The 9185-nt window shown below is 43.7% G+C and overlaps 1 pseudogene; it reads right to left on the bottom strand.

Annotated features, from left to right (window-relative positions):
- Positions 1–4769: 4769 nt before the first annotated feature.
- Positions 4770–5251, bottom strand: LOC129006881 (mitochondrial import receptor subunit TOM22 homolog; annotated as a pseudogene).
- Between the last annotated feature and the right edge of the window lie 3934 nt (positions 5252–9185).

The raw sequence follows: 9185 nt of genomic DNA, 5'->3' as shown, positions 1-9185 counted from the left end.
CCAGGAAGAAGTCAAATCCCTGAATAGACCAATAACAAGTTCTGAAATTGAGGCATTAATTAATAGCCTACCAATCAAAAACAGCCCAGGACCAGATGGATTCACAGCTGAATTCTACCAGAGGTACAAAGAGGAGCTGGTACCATTCCTTCTGAAACTATTCCAAACAACCGAAAAACAGGGACTTGTCCCTAACTCATTTTATGAGGCCAGCATCATCCTGATACCAAAACCTGGCAGAGAAACAACAAAAAAAGAAAATTTCAGGCCAATATCCCTGATGAACATTGAGGCGAAAATCCTCAATAAAATACTGGCAAACTGAATCCAGCAACACATCAAAAAAGCTTATCCACCACGATCAACTTGGCTTCATCCCTGGATTCAAGGCTGGTTCAACATATGCAAATCAATAAACGTAATCCATCACATAAATAGAACCAATGACAAAAACCACATGATTATCTCAGTAGATACAGAAAAGATCTTTTATAAAATTCAACAGCCCTTCAAGCTAAAAACCCTCAATAAACTAGGTATTGATGGAATAAGGGCTATTTATGACAAACCCACAGCCAGTATGACACAAAATGAGCAAAAGCTGGAAGCCTTCCCTTTGAAAATTGGCACAAGACAAGGATGCTCTCTCTCACCACTCCTATTCAACATAGTATTGGAAGTTCTGGCCAGGGCAATCAAGCAAGAGAAAGAAATAAAGACTATTCAAATAGGAAGAGAGGAAGTAAAATTGTCTCTATTTGCAGATGATATGATTGTATATTTAGAAAATCCCATCTCTCAGCCCAAAATCTCCTTAAGCTGACAAGCAACTTCAGCAAAGTCTCAGGATACAAAACCAATGTGCAAAAATCACAAGTATTCCTATACACCAATAATAGCCAAATCATGAGAACTCCCATTCACAATTGCTACAAAGAGAATAAAATACCTAGGAATCCAACTTACAAGGGATGTGAAGGACCTCTTCAAGAAGAACTATAAACCACTGCTGTAGGAAATAAGAGAGGACACAAATAAATGGAAAAACATTCCATGATCATGGATAGGAAGAATCAATATTGTGAAAATGGCTATACTGCCCAAAGTAATTTATAGATTCAATGCTATCCCCATCAAGCTACCATTGACTTTCTTCACAGAATTAGAAAAAACTGTTTTAAATTTCATATGGAACCAAAAAAGAGCCCATAAAGCCAAGACAATCCTAAGCAAAAAGAACAAAGGTGGAGGCATCACACTACCTGACTTCAAACTATGCTACAAGGCTACAGTAACCAAAACAGCATGGTACTGGTACCAAAACAGATATATAGACCAATGGAACAGAACAGAGGCCACAGAAATAATGCTACACATCTACAACCATCTGATCTTTGACAAACCTGACAAAAACTAGCAATGGGGAAAGGATTCCCTATTTAATAAGTGGTGTTGGGAAAACTGGCTAGCCATATGCAGAAAACTGAAACTGGACCCCTTCCTTACACCTTACACAAAAATTAACTCGAGATGGATTAAAGACTTAAACGTAAGACCTAAAACCATAAAAACCCTAGAAGAAAACTTGTGCAATACCATTCAGAACATAAGGCATTGGCAAAGACTTCATGACTAAAACACCAAAAGCAATGGCAACAAAAGCCAAAATTGACAAACGGGATCTAATTAAACTAGAGCTTCTGCATAGCAAAAGAAACTATCATCAGAGTGAACAGGCAACCTACAGAATGGGAGAAAATTTTTGCAATCTATCCATCTGACAAAGGGCTAATATCCAGAATCTACAAAGAATTTAAACAAATTTACAAGAAAAAAAAAGCCCATCAAAAAGTGGGCAAAGGATATGAACAGAGACTTCTCAAAAGAAGACATTTATGCGACCAACAAACATTTGAAAAAAAGCTCATCACTGGTCATTAGAGATGTGCAAATCAAAACCACAATGAGATACCATCTCACGCCCATTAGAATCACGATCATTAAAAAGTCAGGAAACATCAGATGCTGGAGAGGATGTGGAGAGATAGGAACGCTTTTACACTGTTGGTGGGAGTGTAAATTACTTCATTATGGAAGACAGTGTGGTGATTCCTCAAGGATCTAGAACCAGAAATACCATTTGACCCAGCACTGACATTACTGGGTATATACCCAAAGGATTATAAATCATTCTACTATAAAGATACATGCACACATATGTTTACTGCAGCACTATTCACACTAGCAAAGACTTGAAACCAACACAAATGCCCATCAATGATAGACTGGATAAAGAAAATGTGGCACATATACATCATGGAATGCCATGCAGCCATAAAAAGGGATGCATTCATGTCCTTTGTAGGGATATGGATGAAGTTGGAAACCATCATTCTCAGCAAAGTAACACAGGAACAGAAAACCAAACACTGCATGTTCTCGCTCATAAGTGGGAGTTGAACAATGAGAACACATGGACACAGGGAGGGGAACATCACACACCGGGGCCTGTTGTAGGGTGGGGGAATAGGGGAGGGATAGCATTAGGTGAAATACCTAATGTAGATGATGAGTTGATGGGTGCAACAAACCACCATGGGACATGTATACCTATGTAACAAACCTGCACGTTCTGCACGTGTATCCCAGAACTTAAAGTATAATTACAAAAACAAAAAACAAAATGGAAGAGATTACAAGCAATACCACAGAAATACAAAAGATCATTCAAGGCTACTATGAACACCTTTACACACATTAACTAGAAAACATAGAGGAAATGGATAAATTCCTGGAAATATACAACCTTTGTAGATTAAACAGGAAGAAATAGAAACTCTGAACAGACCAATAACAAGCAGTGAGATTGAAATAATTAAAATGTTACCAACAAAAAGTCCAGGACCAGATGGATTCACAGCTGAATTCTATCAGGCATTCAAAGAAGAATTGGTACCAATCCTATTGACACTATTCCATGAGATAGAGAAAGAGGGAATCCTCCCTAAATCATTCTTTGAAGCCAACATCACCCTAATACCAAAACCAGGAAAGGATATAACAAAAAAAGAAAACCACAGACTAATATCTGTATCACAGATGCAAAAATCCTCAACAAAATACTAACTGAATCCAACAGCATATCAAAAGGATAATCTACCGTGATTAAGTGGGTTTCATAACAAGGGTGCAGGGATGATTCAACATCTGCAAGTCAATAAATGTGATACACCATATAAACAGAATTAAAAAGAAAAATCACATGATCTCAATAGATGCAGAAAAAACATTTGACAAAATCCAGCATCCCTTTATGATTGAAACTGTTAGCAAAATTGGCATAAAAGGGACATAGCTTAAGGTAATAAAAGCCATCTATGACAAACCCACAGCCAACATTATACTGAATAAAGAAAAGTTGAAAGCATTCCCACTGAGAACTGGAACAAGACAAGGATGCTCACTTTCAGCACTTCTATTCAACACAGTACTGGAAGTCCTAGCCAGAACAAGCAGACAAGAGAAAGAAAGGGCATCCAAGTGGGTAAAGACAAAGTCAAACTGTTTCTGTTTGCTGATGACATGATTGTATACTTAGAAAACCCTAAAGACTCATCCAAAAAGCTCCTAAAACTGATAAATGAATTCTGCCCAATTTCAGAATACAAAATTAATGTACACAAATCAGTAGCTGTGTTTTACACCAACAGTGACCAAGCTGAGAATCAAATCAAGAACTCAACCCTTTTTACAATAGCTGCAAGAAAATAAAATATCGAGAAATATACTTAACCAAGGAGGTAAAAGACCTCTATAGGGAAAACAACAAAACATTGCTGAAAGAAATTGACACATGATGTTGTTCCATTGACACAAACAAATGGACACACATCCTATGCTCGTGAACGGGTAGAGTTAATATTGTGAAAATAGCCATACTGCCAAAAACATTCTACAAATTCAATGCAAATTCTCAAAATAGCACCATCATTCTTCACAGAACTAGAAAAAACAATCCTAATTGCATATGCAACCAAAAAAGAGTCCACACAGTCAAAGCAAGACTAAGCAAAAAGAACACATCTGGAGGCATCACATTAGCTGACTTCGAACTATACTATTAGGCCATAATCACCAAAACAGCATGGTATTGGTATAAAAATGGGCATAGAGGCCAATGGAACAGAATAGAGAACTCAGATATAAAGCTAAATACTTACAGTCAACTGATCTTCAACCAAACAAATAAAAACAAAGTGGGGGAAAGGACACCCTATTCTACAAATGGTGCTGGGATAATTGGCAAGCCACATGTAGAAGAATGAAACTGGATCCTCGTCTCTCACCTTATACAAAAAGCAACTCAAGATGGATCAAAGACTTAAATCTAAGACCTGAAACCGTAAAAATTCTAAAACATCAGAAAACCCCTTCTATTCTAAAAAATAAATAAAAAAGCAGTTGTTAATGGTCAGGGGCACATCCCTCCCACTTTCATCGGTTCCTACCCCACAAGGGGAAAGTGAGATCTTCCAGTTAGGAGCAGTTTGGTGAGAAGAGTGGCTAGAGCTGGAATAACTGTCTGCATGGCTGCACTGTGGTATCAGAGTGAAGAAAAGAAGTCAGGATAGTGTGGAGGGCACAGTTGCAAGTTGAGTCTTTCCATGAGACAATGTGGGGAGTATTCTTCCTACTAGGTTTAGATAGATCAATGTGCCAAAGTTAAAGAAAAAAAATCCAAATAATCAGCAGTTCAAACACTATTGAATTTCAAACTTCTCCCACCGAGATAGCTCAAACAGCAGTAACAATCTAGATCTTTCCAGGAAGTGAAGGTAGAGCCCCTGGCATTCCTCCTGAGAGCCCTGTGTTAGGCCCTAGAAGTATCTGCTGCTGCTGCAGTTGCTGCTGTTGCTCCATTTGCAACTTCTCAGTCTCAAAGACAAGGGGAAGAACCGGGATCATAAAGGAAGTGGTCCCAGTCCACAAGGCTGCCCTGGAAAACCTGTACATTTTTTGAGCCACAAAGAGGAAGAGATCAAATGTGGCTCCAGCCACGGACCGGACCCTCTCTGGAAACATCTCTGTCAGGCCCCATAGTCTCTCTGACAGGGTCTCCTCTAGCTCCTTGTCGTCATCCTCCTCCAGCTCCTCCTCAGTCTTCACCGCTTTGCCTTTCCGGAGCAACTCGTCTGGGGATGTCTGGGGATGGGAGTTCCCCTGTGCCGACAGCAGCCACGGTGACAGCCATGTAGTCATGCAGTCTGTATTTTTAAAAGCCCCAAGGTAATTCTGATGTAGGCTGCAGCTTGAGAAGCAGAGCTTGAAGAGCATTCAGAATCTTGGCTTTGAGTCCCAGCTGGTGGGATGGAGGCTGTAAGCTCCTACTCTTTCCCGTGGTCCTCATTACAGCCCCTTCTTCTAGCCCCAGCAGCCTCCCTCTTGCCCCAGCTGCCCTGTGATCTCTGCTTGGACAGAGCTCTCTTGCCCAGACCAATTGCCCTGAGATGGTCCAAGAAGTAAGTGGTCAGTGAAGGCTGGCCCTGCCTCTGTCCCCACTGGGTCGCTTCTGCAACTGTTATCCTCCTAGCGGTTAGCCCCATGCAAAGTATGAACTGACACACTACTCAGTTGCTTTGAAAAGGATGCATCTCCCTGGCTATCGGCTTGTGACTGTCAGCTTTAGGTGACAGAAATCAGGCTCCAGTGACAGCATCTGCCAGAGCTTGGAAATTCAAGGTCCCCAAGGGAATGAAAGAAGAAGGAGAAGATGAAGACATTTAGACAAGCGTGGCTGCTGGCCCTCCCAGCAGTCAGGCCCTGCATCCACACTGACATCACCTGGGGAACTTCACAACACCTGGGCATCTGGATGGACCTCACCCCAGGCCAACAGAGAACCCCTGGAGTGGGGGCTTGAATGCTGACCATTTCTCAAGAGCTGGGGTGATGCAAATATGATTGCTTTAACTTAGCACTTCTCTAACTTGAAGGACAGTAGGGATCTCTGGGGATCTTGTTAAAATGCAGGGCCTGATTCAGTGGGTCTGGGGTGGAGACCACATTTCTGCATTCTAACAAAACTCACCAATTACTTTGCCAAATGACCATTTTTGTCTATGTAACCAGATTTCTTGTTTGATTTGGTAAGCACAATATTTAGATTATTAAAGGGAAATTCACGCTTGCTTAAGAAACTTTACTAGCAGAAAGTCAGTTGCCAGCAATTCATTTGACAATTTGAGTTTATGCTAACTTTTCATATAAGATATTTCAATTCAGCCGGCCAGCCCTTGAGGGGGAACGTGACTACATAGGTAGGTCTTTGGGTGAGGCCCCAACTGTCCCAGAACCTCCCAAATTCATCAGGCTCTGCCGTCACCTCTTTTACATTTGGAGGATCTGCTGCTAAAAGTGTTTGAAAACTAGATCTTTGTATCCAAATGGTGCATTTGACATTTGGGAAACGTGAGGCTCAGAGAAGTTAAGCACGTTGCCTGAGGTTGCACAGCCTAGGCCATCAGCCCAGAGAGATGCTGTACTCAGGCAGACCCAAGCCCATGGCTCAGCAGCCCCTGATGCCCCAGGCTCACCTTCCTGGTGGTGGGATTGCACAGCTGACAGCCCAGAGGGTGCCCAGACTGAAGGCAGTGCCTGGAGGAGTTTGGAGTCAGCACCCTCAATTCCCCCCTACAACCCTAGTTCCATGGACTGTCTCCCTCTGAGGCTTCCCTGGTCCCATCTCCCTCCTTCTTAGCAGTGGCAACAAAGACTACTTATTTAATCTTAGGTTCACTGAGGGCTTTAGAGGCCAGAGAACAGATGCCTGTGCCTGCCAGTCATCTTCCACCTTGTTCTGGAAAGGGGCAATCCTCCTGTGGCCATGAATGACCATTGTGTTGGAACCAAGGTAGCAGCAACATCATCAAAGCTGCAGTGAAGGCAGCAGCTAATACCAGGTATGAGCAACTCAGCCCTCACCTGGAGGACAAACATGCACTCCTGTAAGGCTGGACTGTCCCTACCTTGTCCTGGGGGAAGCCACCTTAGCAGGGGCAGGAAGTATCCTTCAGTGGGGAAGGAAAGAGAAGGGAAGGGGTATGGGGATGAAACGCCTATCCCAGAGCCCATTTGCAGTAACTGACTGGTGAGACTCAAACACTGCCCCAGAAACCAGGGGGAGGATTAGCTCTGCAGCCTTCCCGAGCACCTGTAGATCCCCAGTGCTACTTGTGACCTATTAGACCTGTCTATTATAGAGCTTGAGGGTAGGACATGCCTTCAGAAGTTCATCTGCCCAAGCTTCTGCCTTTAGGTGGGCTGCTGACTTTCATGTTCATTGCACAGATGAGGCAACTGAACCCTAAGAGGTGAGTCAGTGGAGGAAGAAAGCCCTGAACCTGGCCCCCTGCCTTCTGATTCAGGGATGGACTGTGTCCCCAGGTGTCTTTCCCATATGACCTTTCCTCCCTTCCTCTGGTCTCCCAGTGGGGAACAGGCTGGACAGGACAGGTGTCAAGGGCTAAACAAAGCCAGGGAAATTGGAGTGGAAATGACCAGGAACCTTCTGTGGGGGATTTCGAGGACAGAGCAACTTCTGGGGTATGGGGCTGAACTCAGGCCTGCAGGGTTGGAGAGCTCCTGCTGAGGACATTTAGCTGAGGGCTCCCAGCAGCCTTGGGGGTGAGCAGGGGCAGGCATGATCCGAGCCCAGCTGTGGGAGGCTGGGAACCTTTCAGGTGGGCACTCTGTCTTGGCATGAGGCCTCAAGGGATGCACAAAGACCAGTACCAGACAAGACTAGCTGATGCTGCTGTGCCCTCTGAGTGTTTACAGTGTGGGTGGGGACTCCTCCCTGCCATGACCATTGACCCAATCTGTTGCGGGAAGTCAGGGACCCTGAACGGAGGGACTGGCTGAAGCCATGGCAGAAGAATGTGGATTGTGAAGATTTCATGGACATTTATTAGTTCCCCAAATTAATACTTTTATGATTTCTTACGCCTGTCTTTACTGCAATCTCTAAACATAAATTGTGAAGATTTCATGGACACTTATCACTTCCCCAATCAATACCCTTGTGATTTCCTATGCCAGTCTTTACTCTCTTAATCCTGTCATCTCGTAAGCTGAGGAAGATGTATGTCACCTCAGGACCCTGTGATGATTGCGTTAACTCCACAAATTGTAGAGCATGTGTGTTTGAACAATATGAAATCTGGGCACCTTGAAAAAAGAACAGGATAACAGCAATGTTCAGGGAACAAGAGAGATAACCTTAAACTCTGACCACCGCTGAGCCAGGCAGAACAGAGCCATATTTCTCTTATTTCAAAAGCAAATGGGAGAAATATCGCTGAATTCTTTTTCTCAGCAAGGAACATCCCTAAGAGAATGCGCCCCTGAGGGTAGGCCTCTAAAATGGCCCCCTTGGGTGTGGCCGTCTTCTGTGGTCGAAACTGTAGGGATGAAATAAGCCCCAGTCTCCCATAGCACTCCCAGGAAATTCCCACCTAATAAATTTTGGTCAGACCGGTTGCTCTCAAACCCTGTCTCCTGATAAGATGTTATCAATGACAATGGTGCCTGAAACTTCATTAGCAATTTTAATTTCACCCCAGTCCTGTGGTCCTGTGATCTCGCCCTGCCTCCATTTGCCTTGTGATATTCTATTACCTGGTGAAGCACATGATCTCTGTGACTACACCCTATTCGTACACTCCCTCCCCTTTTCAAAATCACTAATAAAAACTTGCTGGTTTCACGGCTCGGGGGGCATCACTGAACCCACTGACATGTGATGTCTCCCCCGGATGCCCAGCTTTAAAATTTCTCTCCTTTATACTCTGTCCCTTTATTTCTCAACCTGGCTGATGCTTAGGGAAAATAGAAAAGAACCTATGTGACTATCGGGGGCAGGTTCCCTGATACCAATCAAAACATCAGATGCAGGTGGTACCAGAGCAGTGTCCAGCTGCAGGTCCTGCACGTTCCCACTCCAGTGGGATGCCTCTACCTTTGCCCTTTGGGGTCTTTGACACTCTACCCTTCTGTTGAGGCATGAGTATGGTGCTCAGGAGTAGGTGCACTGGGGTCCAAGTTCACCTCCACCACTTCCTAGCTGGGCAATTCACTGACAGCAGCATCTGAAGAACCAGGAATGGCCAGGCTCAGTCTCCAAAGGT

Source organism: Pongo pygmaeus, chromosome 8, assembly GCF_028885625.2.
Source record: "Pongo pygmaeus isolate AG05252 chromosome 8, NHGRI_mPonPyg2-v2.0_pri, whole genome shotgun sequence".
In the NCBI taxonomy this organism is placed as follows: domain Eukaryota; kingdom Metazoa; phylum Chordata; class Mammalia; order Primates; family Hominidae; genus Pongo; species Pongo pygmaeus.
The sequence above is the reverse complement of the archived record's forward strand: the minus strand, read 5'-3'. Positions and strand labels throughout refer to the sequence as shown.